Below are 16372 nucleotides of genomic sequence, written 5' to 3'. Positions count from 1 at the left end.
AATCTGCGCGAATACTAAACAAATCTAAGTACCAAATTTGGTGCCTCTAACTCTTATAGTCTCCGAGATCTAGATGTTCATACGAACGGACGGATGGACGGACGGACATGGCTAGATCGACTCGGCTGTTGATGCTGATCAAGAATATATATACTTTTTGGGGTCGGATAAGCTTCTTTCTTCTGCCTGTTACATACATTTTGTCGACTTTAATATACCATTTAACCTAATGGGTGCATGGTATAATAAATCTGCCAAGTAAACCTAATCTCAACACAAGCGCAATGCGAGAAGACCAATGAATATTTCAAATTGAAAATCATTACTGTCTGAGACATTTAAGCTGAAGAACGTGGCAATTGGCAAAAATAAAAAAAAATTTAAATTTTATACAAGAAAATTACACAATTTTTTGGAGTACTCACCGAAATGAATTTACAAAGATTCATTTTACTTTCGGGTCTCTTTCTTTTTCTGGGATTCGTGGACGTAATATCAAAAACTTTTGCAAATGAGGACGACTTTTGGGTAAGTGAATTGTCAATAGTGAAAAGTAAAATACATTCGGCTTATCAAATGTTTTTATAGAACTGCGGAATTTCAAGTGCACAAGGAGATATCTGCGGGTCATGTTGTTACAAGTCTGTGAAGGTTCTATTAGCCTATGCAACAGAATTAAAAGAGCAGGTTAAATCGAACGACTCAAAAAATGCAGAAAGAGATGACGAAATAGCTAAGCTAAGAAAGAAATTGCTTGAAATAGATTATTATAGAGGTGAAAACGCGGAGATTGATGAGCTACAGAAAGCGAATGATGCGTTAAGAAAAACAAATGACGATTTACTCAAACTTCTCAGTCAATCGATTCAGCATCAAAATAATGTGGCTAAAAATGAAGAGTTAAAGGCGGAAATAGCAGAAGTGAAATTGAGAACAAGAAATCAAGCGATCGATTGCATCGCTCGCCAGGACAATTTAAAACAAGAAATTGAACTCTTAAGGAAAAAGTCTTATGACTCGGAAGAAACTCATAAAATTGTATTGGAAAGCTCCAAAAGTGATTTAGCAAACTTAAGATTAAGCTTTGAAAAAGAACTAAAGTCGAAAGAAAAGTTGGCAAATGAAATAAGCGACTTGAAATCTCAACTAGCATCCTATCAGGAGTTAAAGGCGGAAATAGCAGAAGTGAAATTGAGAACAAGAAATCAGTCGATCGAATGCATCGCTCGCCAGGACAATTTAAAACAAGAAATTGAACTCTTAAGGAAAAAGTCAAATGACTCGGAAGAAACTTATAAAATTGTATTGGAAAACTCCAAAAGTGATTTAGCAAACTTAAGATTAAGCTTTGAAAAAGAACTAAAGTCGAAAGAAAAGTTGGCCAATGAAATAAACGACTTGAAATCTCAGCTAGCATCCTATCAGAAAAACTTGGAAGATGCGCAAAATCAGATAGTAGCTAAAAATAGTTTGATCGATAGTCATTCTCTAAAACTAAACCAAACTGAGATAAGTCTAAGTGATTGTAAGCGAAATTTACCGAAAATAGGTTGCAAAGATCTCCCATCGGGAATTCATTTAATTAAAATTCCCGGACTGGATCCGTTTCGATCTTTCTGCAAAGGCGAGATAGATGGAAATGGATGGATAGTTGTGCATAGGCGACTTAATGGTAGCGAAAACTTTTATAGAAATTGGATAGACTTTCGAAACGGTTTTGGTGATTTAAATGGAAATTTTTTTATTGGTCTTGAAAAATTGCATCGCATCACCCAAACGGATATTTATGAACTTTCCATAGAAATTGTGTTCTATTATGATACTTTTACAAATGTTAGATATAATCATTTCAAAATTGGTGATGAAACTAAGCAATATAAGTTGGAATCATTGGGAGAATTTCGAGGCACGATCGACAATCAAATGGAGAGAGGCATAGGACAAAAATTCACGACTTACGATCGTGATAATGATTTGCGCAGTGATGTGAATTGTGCGGCAGAATTTTATGGAGCCTGGTGGTACGACAGATGTTGGGGCCCGTAAGTAACCAATTAAATCCTGCTTATACAATTATTTATCCACAATTCAATGTGTTTTTTTAATTCTAGAAATCTAAACGGACGATATTATACAAGTGAAATCGAAAAAAGGGATAGTATGAGCTGGAATGGCTGGTTTTCTCTGAAATCAGTACAAATGCTCATTCGACCAAAAAACTCTTCAAATCAATGATAAATCACTAAAAATATATTTTTCAATGTTTTAAACTTTATATTATTATTTGAAATAAAATTTTTATTCGCGCATTTTATATGAAATTGAAGTCTTTGAAATGTGTTTTCAGCATCCAAATTTAAATTTATTCAAATCGAAAGATATATAGCTATGATAAGAGATAATCCCTGCTAGTGAGGGCTCAAGTCAAAATTTTTTTTTAAAATTTACAGGTTATTTAAAACAAAAACCAGAGGGCCGGGGCTAACTTTGACCGCGTCAAAGTTTGTATACCCTTGCAAGTTTTTTGTGTAAAAGGTCTAATGTTTGCGAAAAAACGGCTAAGGAAATAACGAAGATTCTGATCAAAGTCACTGTTCACCACCGATTGTTCCGATGGGAGCTATATGATATAGTTGCCCGATCTTAATCAAATTTGGCATAGTCGGTGTTTAGTGTAATAAATATTTTATTTCACGACAGTAGTTCAGCAAATAACGAAGTTAGTAAAAAAAGTCACTCTTCGTGACTTGATATAGTGATCCGATCCGGCTATATATCCGAGATATACAAACTGTGCAGTATTCTACAAGCATACATGCAAAATTTCAGCTCTTTAGCTATTACGGTATAGGAGAAGATCCCGTCGATCCAGACGTACGGACGGACGGACATGGCTATTTGAGCTCGTCTCGTCATGCTGATCAAGAATATATATACTTTATATGGTCATAGATGCTTTTTTCTATGCGTTGCACACTTCTGATCAAAATGAATATACCCTTTTTGCAAGGGTATATTAAAAGTTTCAATCAGTTTAATCCCAATAGTCAAATATTTTCATGCTAAAAACATTACGAAAACTTTAGAATAGATAGAATAAAAATACAATGGGACCTTTTTTGTTTGTAGTAACTGAACAAAATGTTTTTCCCTTTCAATGACAAACGAAAAATCCCCCTGTGACTAAGACAATCTCTATAATTTTTTACATGTGGCATTTCTTACAAAATGAATTAATAAAATACAAAAATTTTGTCGAATTAATCATGTCATTTTGAATCGCCGCCATTAAAACACTGACAGGCCATAAAATCCAGTCGAATGATTTGCATATTTTCGCTTAAACCACAAAAAAACGCAAATTCCCAGGAGAAGGCATGAGTTTCAGCCAATGTGAAAGGCATTCCCAGACAGAAAGTTATCATATAAAAAAAAGTGAGGAGGAGGGATGAGTAAATCCACCCTGTGAGTTAAAAAAAATTATACTGGACGCCCTATCAAACGTGCCACAGTCTACGACGAAAGGGTGGCATTGGTGGAAGGGTGGTGGGCATCCACGGCAATCATTGAATCCTTATTACTGTCATTATCGATGGGTTCCTGTGGTTTCCTCTGCTTTTGCGTTAAATTTCATTTTTTATCTGTTTTGTCCTCCTTCTATATCATACTCGGGGGTAATTTTCTAACTAATTTCAGTTTAGTTGCGCAAACGAGCGCCACGCGTGTCCTTTGGCAATTTTCAAGCCTGTGCGCCTTTATTTTTTTTTTTTGTGTTGGTTTGCTTTGTGGTGAGAACTTTTGTCTTGTCCTTGTGGCTGGTCGTTGTCATCATCGTCCACAGTCGTCGTCCTGGTCATCGCCATCGTTTAGCGTATTAATTGTCACAGAGTATCGCATGGCGGCCGGTCAGAACTTTACCTCACTTGGAGGCGTAGATGGTGGTTGGGTAATAGAAGTACAGCGGAGGTAGCTTAGGACCTTCCTTTTTGATTAGCAACGTTTATCGCAATTCCAATTCCAATTTATTTGTATTTGAATTGTCTTTTTGCGTTTACGCTTTTTTATTTGCCCAAGTCAGCATATTGAATTTCAATTTCAAATTGCTTTCTCACACCCACAACCAATGACCCCTGTACGCCTACCACGCCCCTTATTTTCTTCCCCTCATTTTTTGTGTTTTTTTAGTTAATTTACTAAGTAAATAGCCAAGGAACTACTCCGCTTGACATTTGGTTAAGTTTTTTCTTTTATTTTTTTGGTGGCATAATCGTTTTTGGGTGTGTTTCATTTTGCTTTTGGCCATGACAAACTGAAATCCATATAAACAGCTGACCAACCAATGAATGGATTAGCTATATCTATTTCATTTGAATTGTTTGGGGTGAGTAAAAGATTATAGAAATAAATGGACTAAAGGTGCGGAAGAATTAACCATACTTAAGTAAGTATCACAAATGCTTAAGAGCTCTAAGAAATTTCTCCAAAAGTTTTTAGTAATATTCCATTTTTCGTCAGATCATTTAATCAGAAACTCTATCCTTTGTTCAGTCTGGGATTTACAATAAAAAGAGGTGAGGCAAATGTTTTTTGGGCTAGAAAGTTGAATAGTTTTGAGTTGAATTAAAATCAAGAAACATTTTACTTGATTCCTATTTGTTTTCAATGTAACAAAATTTATCTTTCAATGTTTCAAACAGAAACAAATGTTTCCATATTACTTTGTAAGCAAATTTAAGACTATTTCATACCTAAGTATATCAGGCTTACTGACAAGTGCATAAGTGATCCCAAAATATCGATATAAAAAGTGCCGCGCCAAGAACACACGTAAAATTTGTTTGTATGACACAATATTTATATTCGGATCAGTTCACGATATCGTTTAGCAAACTTAAAGTTCACAGACCAATTTATGATACTAGAATATAAGAAATTAAAACCAAATAATATTAATTTATTACCTGCCGTTAAAGCCTTATCAAATGTGCAAAAATGTTTCAATTTGAAATTTGCCAATACTCAAGACGGCGGCGGCGGCGGCGGCGGCAATCGATAACCAAAATAGAAATACACAAATGAGTGCGTCAAATATGCCAATCTACCTACCTGTATAGTAGGTACTCTATATGCATGACTCTCTCATCACCATCATCAGTCAAAGTCGTATAGCTTATCTATTGAATTTAAATTTCATGCCAAGACTGATAAACATAGATAGAAGAGAGAAAGAGGGAGGGGGGAGAGGGAAATTGGGAGTGAGCCAAGAGTATATATAGTAAGTAGTAGTCTGACGAGACACTTGAAACCTGATAAACTCTCTAGCCCGTAAAAATGACCGATTATATTGACAACGACACATTTCTTTTTCTTTTTTTGGGTTTTGGTTTTGTTTTTGTTTTTGGAGCATATCAGACCAGAGACGACAACATGACTTCATTAAAAGGTTGGAGAAGGTGAAAAAGGTGTCTAAAAAAATTATTGCCCTAAATAAACAAACACTTTTTGAGTGAACTGTGAAATCGTATTGTATATTTACCCTGATAATCATAGGCGTAATTCAATTCAAATTGCTGCACTGAACGAAACAAGCAATTAATAAATAAAAAAAAAAAATTCTGAAATTTCCGCTTTCCGAAAGAGATAGCATATAATATGGTACAACAATATGTAAACAATTATTTATACACTTTATTTTCTATATTTGTATTTATGACTGCATCGCATGGCTTATCGCTAAATACTGATATTAATAACAAATAATGAAAAACCAAAATTCTTGGAACATTTTTTTATGAAAATTACCTAAAGTCAAAGTCTTTGATATCGTCACATAGAGAGCCAAGGAATTTCAGTGAACTTTGGACAAAAACCGAAACGTTTTAACTTGTTGATCAGCCATTTTGTTAGCCACTTGGCAAGAGTTTTGCATTTTGGCCAAGCTTCCATCGTCTGTGTACACTGGCCAGGCCAATCAATCAAGTTTTTTTGTGTTTGTTCCTTTACAAGATGGAGGCAAGTCGCCTCCATCCTTTTGCTAAACACAAGCCACATAAATATGCAAGGCTCCAAGACCAAGAGGGGGGCGCAAAAAATGAAGAAAAAAGCTGCAACAGAAAATTGTGAACTTGCCCCAATGAATTTACATTGCCAAGGTGCAAAAGGGGCAACAAAAAAAGTCTAAAGACGAAGTTGAAATGCTCTTTAGTCTGTGGACTTATATTTATACCTTTCAACCTTTACGTTCTCCAAGATATACATATGTAAATTATATTTTGTTTAGAATATTTTGAATATTTTCTATTATTATTATTAAACATCTTTAAAATCAAGATATTTTATCAGTGACTTATTGTAGGATTTATATCAGATATATTCAAATGAAACGTAGTTTTTGAGAATCTTTAAATAGTATTTGACTAACGAGTGCCTTTTGGTTCAATGTGTTATGAATATTTAATAAAACAAGTCTTTCAAAAACACTCAGGAAATAAAGATTCGTTATGGTAATGCAATTTATACGAATATTTAGGCTTTGCAATACCAAACCCAACTAAAGGCTTTGCAAAACATTTCGAAAATTAGTATGAATTATAAGTATTTCTTTGGTTTCGCTAACAGAGAAGAAAACATAAAAGTGGATATCTTTTCTTAAAATATATTGTTTTAAAAGAGAGAATAATGGTATTTACATTTCGGTTCTTCAATATAAATAATAGAGCCAGTCTATTTCCTGATAATACCCCAGAAGAAAAAGTGTATTGAGCCTGAAAATGAGCAAATGACAAACAGCTCTCTGGGCGCAGTCATTGCCATTCTCCATCCCAGAGGCATCTCTGAGGATGACAGTGATCATTGGGCATCTCTCTTACCCCATCCTACATATATCTCAGTTGTGTATTTCTCTGTCTCTGTGGGGCTACTGTATCTCTATCTGCATTTCTGTCTTGTTTCTGTTTACCACTTTTTGCTTGATTCGAGGTTGAAAGTTTCTTAATTTATGTGTTCTACGGGATACGATATGCAATTCAGTTGTTGACCATTCCTTGATGGTTTCTAATGACAAGAGCCAAAGGAGAGGGGAATGAGAAAAGGTTTGTGTCTTTATCTTGTAATATTTATTATACGACAATACGAAAAACATTTCGATAAGCATTAATTAATGTTGAATATTATGAATACTAAAATCACAGCAATTCCATTTTTAGTTAAAGTCAAAGTAAGCCCAACAACTTTACCCACCATTCATTAGACTTTAATGATGTGTGTGTGTGTGTGTGGGTATAGATCTCATTATGGCAAGACCTTACACTAATGTTCGTGTTATGAAAGCTGAAGGTGTTAATTTAATTAAGCAAATTAGACTGACGACATATACAGTAACGTATTCAAATTCATATGGAAATCAAAGAAGCAGAAAACGAACAAAGGCAAACAAAATGCTTGCGACCTGAAAATTTTCGTTTCGCCTGAGTCTAGTTAGACACAGACAGTTGAGTCTCCAGTGACTGGATGAATGACTGTCAAAAAAAGCAGAAAAAATGGAAATGGTAAATATGAAAGCAAAGTATCTACAGAAAGGAAAAATATATAAATCTAGGCAATTAATCAAAATATTTTCAGGCATTGTGTGTGGAAAGCAAACATTTACATGCCAAAAATAGATAAACTGTTGAGAAAATATACCAAAGGTTCACAACGAAGTGGCTATACCCTTATGAGTTCTTTGCTTTATAGAAATATAAAATTTTTGGAATTGTTTATAATGTCTAAGACATAGAAAAGGATATTCCTATTATTATTTATACGAGTTTTTTCAATAGTCTTGAGTAAGATTTGATTATTTGATTAGTAACTAGTAAGTTCAAGCATTATCGATCTAATTCAATATAGTATTTAACAAGCATTTGAAAAACATATTCCATATTTTCGATAATGAAAACTAATCACACTAATTCATATCAATCTTTGATGAAGAAATTGGCTATTCACATGATTTGGATTCGAAATCTACTCAGAAAAATTGGTAACTTTTCCTCTTTCCGAATATGCATTATTTGGTAGGGTATACACAATGTCAAAAGTGCAATTGGTCATTTAATGGCAAATAATGGAAATGGGAAATGATTTGCATTTAGTGTTTAATCCCTCGAGAGAAGAATCGCTCGTTTTCGAATCGTTTAGCTGACATCAAAAAGATATATTTACTTTGATCGAAATACTTAATATTGTTGCGTGACTTTTGCATTAGTGTGTGAGGGTAACGGAACCGATTAGACAGCTGACGAGTACAATATGAATAATTGGTTATTGATAAAAAATAAAAACCAACACAAAAATTGGTTACTTGGTAAATTGATTGACAGTTGTGTTGGCATTTCGACCGTCAACACGTCTATATAATTGACTTGAATACAAAAAAAAAGACAAAAACCCACCCATAACCATCCAACTTAGCTGGCAAATTAATTTTCCTATGAATTGAAATATATTTATGAATTGCTTTTTGACGAATCTACACTCACACACAGTCAGTCACACACACTCAGACACACCTGATCGATTACGTTGCTCGTGCTTAAGAAACAAAACTATAAATATTATGACTTATTGCATGTTTGTACATAATTTTGTGGTTTCGCTGCAGGGACAGACAGACCAAAAACAAAAAAAAGTAACAAAACAAAACGTAAGGCAAATGGGTAGAATTGTTAAATATTTCCGTTTTTTTTCACAAGGATAAGGCAATACACTGACAGAAACCGCAAATTTATGACAGATAAATGGACTTAGAATTGTTTAAAAAAGCTTATTATTCAGTTTACTCATTAACAACTAAATTAAATACAAATTAAGAGAAATAGTTGGTGCACAAATTATAATATGTATTATAATTCTAATACTCAATATTACACCTTGTGATTGACACATGTATTTTTGTAAGGTCTAATTAATACCTTTCGATTTATGCGACATATGTAGATATACATAAGTAACTGGACGATATGGCCACATTTATATAAGCATCTTTGATCTACTTGCCTAAAAACTAGCTTTTCGCAAATATCTTAAAAACAGGGCTTAAAATAAATAAACGGATCTCAACATTGAAGTCCTCGACTTCAGGTTTTTTGTTGACAAGTTCTCAATTTGGACGTTCACTTTTGGTGTAAACTAGTGTTTAATGGTGTTATCACTCTCCTCTCATAGAAAATTGGGAATAATGACTAAATCAAATGAAGAATTAAAAGCCTTTGTATAAAATGATTCATAAAATACATAAATTTTGTTAGATTTCTCAAAGTGCATAATATTTGCAGAAATGCAAAAGAATAACTAAATTTATAACCAGTTTTTTTTGTTGCTGTTGTTGTGGTTGTTGTTGTTGTCGGGGCGCCACTTTTTATCCAATTGAAATGCCAAAGATGTGCCACGCCCCAACCACTCATCCACTGCAAACGATAGTCTCCACGCCTGCCACCTCCCCGAGGGGGCTGCATCTTGTTGCAACAACACGAAATTAATTCTTTGCATATGCTGCTCCTGCTCCTGCCCCTTGACTCTTGCCTTCTCCTGATCCATGTGGTCCGTTTGCCCCATCTTCGACTTTGTCTGGGGGATTGTATAAATTAAATTTGCTTACACCAAGTTTACTCCAAACGCCCCTTGCATGTTGTTTAGCATATAGTGCCACGCCCCAATATTGTTAAAGGAGGAGACACATTGCAAAGGGCCAAAAGTAGAGAGAGAGAGAGACTGTGGAGAGGAGTCTTAATTATAGCTTATCACATTTCCATAGTTGGCTGTCGATCGAGCTCGTTTTTCATTTTTGTCATTCGATAATTGTAGGCCTTGGCAGTGCGAGCGAGATGGGGAGAGTAAAAGATACTTATGCTCTATCATTTCGGTTCACAGCCATATAAATCACAATTGCCAATTGGCATGGGACAGAGTCACTTTTGCTGACCTTGACATTCACTCGCGGTAGATGAGAATATTTTAGTTACCGTTAGGCCCAGAACCTAATTGAGAATCACCAAAAATTCTTTTGGGGTTACCGCACAAAAAAACCAAAAACAAAAACCTCAAATGTCGCCATACATCAGAGAATTTTCAAGTTGGTTTTGGTTTTTTTTGTCCATTCGCTTTCTTTTCTTCTTTTGTCTTTGGCATTGGGAATTTTTTCCTCTTTTTTTCCTTATTTTTTTTTTTTGTGGTTTTTGTGAACGGAGTTTGCCTATTTAAATTTTGATGGCATTGTGCACACCGCGCCGGCTGTTTTCCAACGGTTCAAAGGCTTCGATGCCGATTCCATGCGATGCGTTGCAATGCCAGGCGATCAGATCCCCGTTCATTGCGGAATACAGAAGCTCCAACTGATCGCTCTTGCATTAGCATCGATTTTGGTTTGATGGCTCAGAAATGAGAGGCAGGCTTGCCGCTTTTTTTTTTACTCTTCGGTTGATGTTGTCGTCAGTTGTTGGTATTTCATCAAAGTGAATAAAGCGGCAGTGATAGATAAAAAGGGTTGCCAAGGCTCCGGATAAATATAAAAGTATAAATTATTAGAGAGAAAGTGAAAGATAATAAATTGGGAAGGAATTTTTATATTTTTAAAACTAATTTTAAGAAGTTTTTGATCATTTTAACTTTTTGCTGCATACTTTAGGGGGCTACATGATGTTCTTTTTCGCTATAATGCTAAATAAACCTTTACAGAAAGCGAAATTCAAGTCGTGCTTGACGTTGTGCTATACTTTTTAATATTATACAACTTTAAAGTTGGTGGACAAAGTAAATACCACTTAAAATTTTCATAGCATACCTTAGGGGAACATAAAAATGACTTAACTCTTCTTAGCTTGAATCATCTAAATGTTAAAACCAATTAATTCTTCATTAAACAGATTCTAAGTCACATTTATTTTCTAATTCATCGTGAAAACTCGACAGCCCTATTCAAATTTTTGCAATGTCCCAGGCAAAACGAAGACTGGAACAATCAACTAACAATTCCAATTCCGTTCCTGATTTCGATTCTATAAACCGAAAATATTTATGCATTTTGATGCGGCAAAATGAATGATTTGACTTTGACTTTGATGAAAAGATGTCAGCAAAAAGTTTGCTTTTGTGAGACAAAAGCCAGAAAGAATGCATTGGGGACAGCGGAGATAGAGAAAGGGAGATATGTATATAGAAAGAGAGGTAGATAGAGAGGTAACAGCTTTGGTGGATATTAGCGCAAAAACGCTTGGATCCTGCCGACAATTTAAATGCGCACACAGAACCCAAAAGCCGAAGTAGTTGAGGCAACAGTGTGTTCAGTTCAGTCCTCGAGTGGCAACAATAATCAGAACATGGCCAAGATCTTTTTGCCATGCCGTGTGGCTTGCTTGCCTTGTGGATTGCTTTTGTGGCAAATGTCGTCTTGGTCATCGTCTTGATGAAAGCGTCAGAAATTGATGGATGTGAATGCTGTTGTTGTTGTTGCTGTTGTTGTTGTACTGGGACCATCATCACATCATGGCTTTTGCCTTTGTGCCGCGCAACGCAAATCTTTTGGGCTACTGTACTTTCAACAACATTCAACTTCGACTCTGGCTTGGGCTTTGGCTTTGGCTTTGACTTTGGCTTTGGCTTTTCGGGCCTTTTGAAGTTGAATGCGGTAGCAATTTGTGCTTTAATTTGAGTTTAAAAACTATGCACAACTTTTGCCATTGTATTCCCTCAAACGGGCTCAAACGGGAAAAACTTTGACAGTTGGGAGAAAAAATATTTTCTATATGCGCACTCAATCCTCTTTAATCATCCAAATTGCACTTAGTCTTGGCCAAAAACTAGTACAAGAAGTAAAATAATAGTCTATTTTTACATTCACACAAGGGCAGTCCTTTAAAGTACATTAAGTATTTGTTAACTGTTCAATATATAATTTTCCCATGACTTGATCTACCTTGATTCCATACTCGTTATATCGACCACCCTTCGGTGATAAAGTATTCCAAATGCCACAAAGTAATATTATTTGCGTGTGGATAATGCATAGAACCAATCGAAAAAAATTAAATTAACAAATGCATTTGGTAGTCATAACTAGAATTCAATAATATTTTGGACAGGTGTGCAGCAATAATTCCAATAATTACAATAGCTACAATTTCAAACCACGTGTATTATGCAATTTTAATTTGCCCTCGAAACCTAATTAGCATTCATATTCTTATTGAATTCGTGTATACATATTTACATTATTGTGCATATATTCTTGCATATGGTGAGGCCCGTGAAACAATTTGTAAATTATACCAAAAAGGTCGAAACATGCAAGAACCTAACCACTTCCCGTTTGCAGTTTTCCCCCATTCCCTTTGCATGCGAATGCCCTTTTAACGTGGGTATATCTCTTTCTTGACAAAAGAAGAAAACGCCTATTTTGACCATTAGTTTTAGTTTAATTTCTGGTAAATTTAGTAGAAAGGAATGTTTTTTATTAAGGTAATAGCATTACATTATTTAGCATTACTTTCTTTTTACTTAACTTTTATAACTTATTTCTTTTATTTTTCACTGGGTCTTCTACGAATATATATTAAAGCTCATTCTTTCAAATAGATACGATTCCTGATCCTTATAAAGCTTATTTTCCTTACAAGAACGATCTCAATCCTTTCTAGTTCTAGTTCGACCTTCAAACAATGTTGCTTATAGCCAACAATCGTTCCCGAAAATTCCAAATAAGTGCCAAGCAATATGAAGTAATCTTAACTTCTAGTTTAATTTCGATAATTAACTTATCTTCAGATTTTATTATTTCAATTTAAGTTTACTCTTTTATTCGGCGAATTTCAAGAAGTTTTTTTTAAATTGTCATTCCATAAATAGTCAATGGAAAGGGTAAATGAACATCGGCTTGAATATCGCAGGGTTGGTTCTTCAGTGGTCTAACTTTTCCAGTACATATTTCTTTTTTGTTTTTCAGTTCTTTGTTGCCGCCGTTTGATGGTCATTAATTAAAAATTAGTTTTGTAAATATTTTGCTCGCCTCTTATTCGCTTTTTTATTTATTTCTGCTTTTTTTTTTGTTTGTTGGTTTGGTTTCTTGGGCAAATTAAATTGTTTTATAACGAAGTGTCTGTGACTCGAAGCGAAGCGCAAAAACTGGCGCCGCATCTCGTTCTATGCATTTGGCAGGCCTTTGACTCAGGCCAAGGGGGGCGAAAGGGGCATGGCCCAACTTCCACTTTGCATGCGAAATGCAATGCAATTGCTGGCACATGCAATTCATGCCGCTGGTCTGCATATTATTTGTGAATTTAATTTGCAACAAAACAAAAAAAAAAAACATAAATGCATTCCCTCATTGCCTTTGCTCATACATACTTAGAATGAATGTCTCTGATCTAGAGCTTGTGATTGCCATGAAAACATAATGGTAATGGCAAGGAGAGGCGGGAAAAGTGCGGCATGGTGGAGGTGTGTGGGGCGTCTATGTTAATGCAATACAAAGGCAGAGCCCAAATGCTACAGCAACACCTACTTCATTATAGGCAACTTAATGAAGGAAGCTACTTAAAGCCGCCTCATGATCATTTCATGCCACTTTATAATTTAGTTGTAAAGTTACAGTGGCACCAAATGCAATAAAAATGCATTTAAAATTCTTTAAAAACTCAATAGAAGTATTCACAATTATAATGAGATGTTGAATTTTTGTTTTAACGAGAATTTACTTACTTATTTTGGTTGTCTATTTTCATCTAGAAAATATACTATCATAACAGGAAATCTTAAGACTATGTCTCATTGAAGTTAGAATTCAAAATTCATATTTTACTTTAACAATTAAAAATTTTCCTATTTATTGTTAGTTGAAGAATTCATCAATTGGAATGGGAAAATATTTGTATATTATAAAAAAAATTGTTGCATTCAACTATTTACTATTTTATTACATTATTTAAGAAACATTTAAATGGCAACCTTATAAATTTGGATAATGTAAACAATTGAAATTTGCAGCAGACACATTAAGCTTTCGATTGATATAGTTTTAATTTTAAACTAATTTTGAAAATTACTAAATCGACCTTCTATAGTTTTCTATCTTAGAAAGACAAAATGAGTTGTCATGGGCCTAGTTCTTGGGCGTCTCCTCTTATGTTCTTCTTTTTTTTCCATAAATAAATTATAGTCTAAGAGTCTGGATTTCGTAGGAATACAACAATTCTATATCTGAAAATTAAATTCGTTGTGATTCAACTTCTTGTAACTTTTGTTTTATTGTGAATAAAAAGAATCCCAGTGCACTGAACTCACTGTAATCTTGTAATCTATTGTGGGCGGTGCTTTATGCCTGTTAGACTTTATCAAACCTTATATATCTTGTTAAACCAAGAATAAGATTAGGGGGGAGAGGCAAGAATCAGCAAATATACACTTAATGTTTGCGATAATCAGCAAAGACAAGCAAACAAAACACGAAACAATCGTAAAAACAGAAATATAATGAATCTAACTGAACCATATAGCCATAGAAATTATAATATATATTACCTCATTATGTAAATAAATAAATATATATATATTTATCTCTCTGAAATAGACTTAAACCATGCAAAGACATAAAAATCTAACCAAGAGATTCGAATTTAATTCACACGCAAAGGCGAAACCCTTTTTCTTAATTTTTGCTCATTAAATGAACATAAAAAGAAAAAAACGTTGCGAAAAATTTAATTGTATTTTCTTGTTCTGCCATGCAAATGATTACGCTCCCCCCAAACACTTTCCCCACACCTCCTACACACACAAACACACAGTCACACATCAGATCAAGGGAAGATATTAAATAACCATTAAAATGAATAGTCGGCCAAGATGAAGCCAATTAAAGACGTTGCTCTGCTGCAGTTGCAGTTGCAAATGTGTCATAAAATTTAATTTATTTAAATTAAGACAATGTGCGAAATTTGCGTTTTTAATTGTTCAGGAAGCTAAAAAATTATCTGTGTAGATATATTTCCTACTCACTTTCCATTGTCGAGGTTTTGCGCTGCAATTTTCACAGCCCTTGAAAAATTGCAGGCGGTTCTGGAACCAAAAGAATACAATGCTTAAAACGAAACAATGGCTTAGAAATAAAAATTAAATAAAGTCATCAAGTCTATTTACAAAAATTTCAAACAAAACTCTCTGAAAAACAATTGTCAAATGGAGCGTAGAGAATATTGTATAAAACGTGAAAATGCAGAAGTCAGTTAAGAGAGTTCCGTTGAGTAATTCACTCGATCTGACCTATTCGGTCGCCCACAAAATTGTTGACCAGGTGCAAAACTGAAAAACCTTTCAATAGTGGGTCTCTCTCTCTCCCTATCTCTCTCTTTCTTTGTGATGTCATGTGATTTATGATTTTCATTTGTCTGCTTGTTCTCTGCTCGGGGTTTTCATAGGAAAACTCGGACAGCAGCCCACGGGAACCATAGCAACTGTCTCTAGTTTTTGTGTAGGCGTCTAAATTGGTCTAAATAGCACTCGATTCAGACCTATAGCCATCGTCATCATTATGAAACATCATCCCCCATAATATCTCGCACTTCTGGCACGCTTCTTCTTTGCCAGTATCTCCCTCCAAAACCGATTGCTGCCCCTATACACCACGAGATCCTCTTCATAACCCCTAAACTCTGACCAACAGCGAGTCCTTTCTGTTTTGTGTTTAAACATAACGTTTAGCCGCTCTCCTTCGAGTGGCCTTGACTACGATCCTTATCGCGTGTGCCTTTATTGCTTATAATATCATCGAAAGTGCTTTGTCATTCCACAAAAACAGAGAGCAAAAGTGGTGGGAGATTGAGGTATCCATTTGCGAGGGTGGAACCTATATTACATATTTGTTCCTTCTTCTTCTTTGTCTGTGTGGAAATTTATTATGACATTTGGCGCGTGTTGAAAGGTTTTAATATGCGGAGAAAGGGAAAGGGAAAGGACTAGGGGGAAGCCAAGCCATGTGGTTAAATAAAGATCGCTTTAAGTAGCCGTAGAAGTCCAATCAAAACAATGAATATATAGCCCAATGTTGCCTTTAATATAAAACACAAAAAGAAATGTCCATATAAACGAAGTTCCCTTTCAGCTCGATGGAAAATAAAAATTATAAATTAGGTTTTGACGGTAATAAATTGGAGAATTTAAAAGTTCTTTATTATGTTAGTTGGACCCATTTGGAAGTATATTCACTTACAATTCATTGTTTGGTAAGAGTTACATCGATAACTTGCTGCTAAAATTAATATATTTAACATGATTTGAATCATGGCAAATCGAACAATTTTATGTCCCAAACTATGCATGTTCCACATTCTGACTGATGAGC

The 16372-nt window shown here is 34.7% G+C and overlaps 1 long non-coding RNA gene across 1 annotated transcript; it reads left to right on the top strand.

The window, feature by feature from the left end:
• Positions 1-442: 442 nt before the first annotated feature.
• Positions 443-2257, top strand: LOC111518592. Its single transcript, XR_002724007.2, has 3 exons — positions 443-528; positions 589-2042; positions 2112-2257. It is a non-coding gene; the product is annotated as an uncharacterized LOC111518592 (long non-coding RNA).
• The last annotated feature ends 14115 nt before the right edge of the window (positions 2258-16372 follow it).

The sequence above is a fragment of the Drosophila willistoni genome, assembly GCF_018902025.1.
Source record: "Drosophila willistoni isolate 14030-0811.24 chromosome 2R unlocalized genomic scaffold, UCI_dwil_1.1 Seg167, whole genome shotgun sequence".
Classification (NCBI taxonomy): domain Eukaryota; kingdom Metazoa; phylum Arthropoda; class Insecta; order Diptera; family Drosophilidae; genus Drosophila; species Drosophila willistoni.
This window is presented reverse-complemented; position numbering and strand designations above follow the sequence as displayed.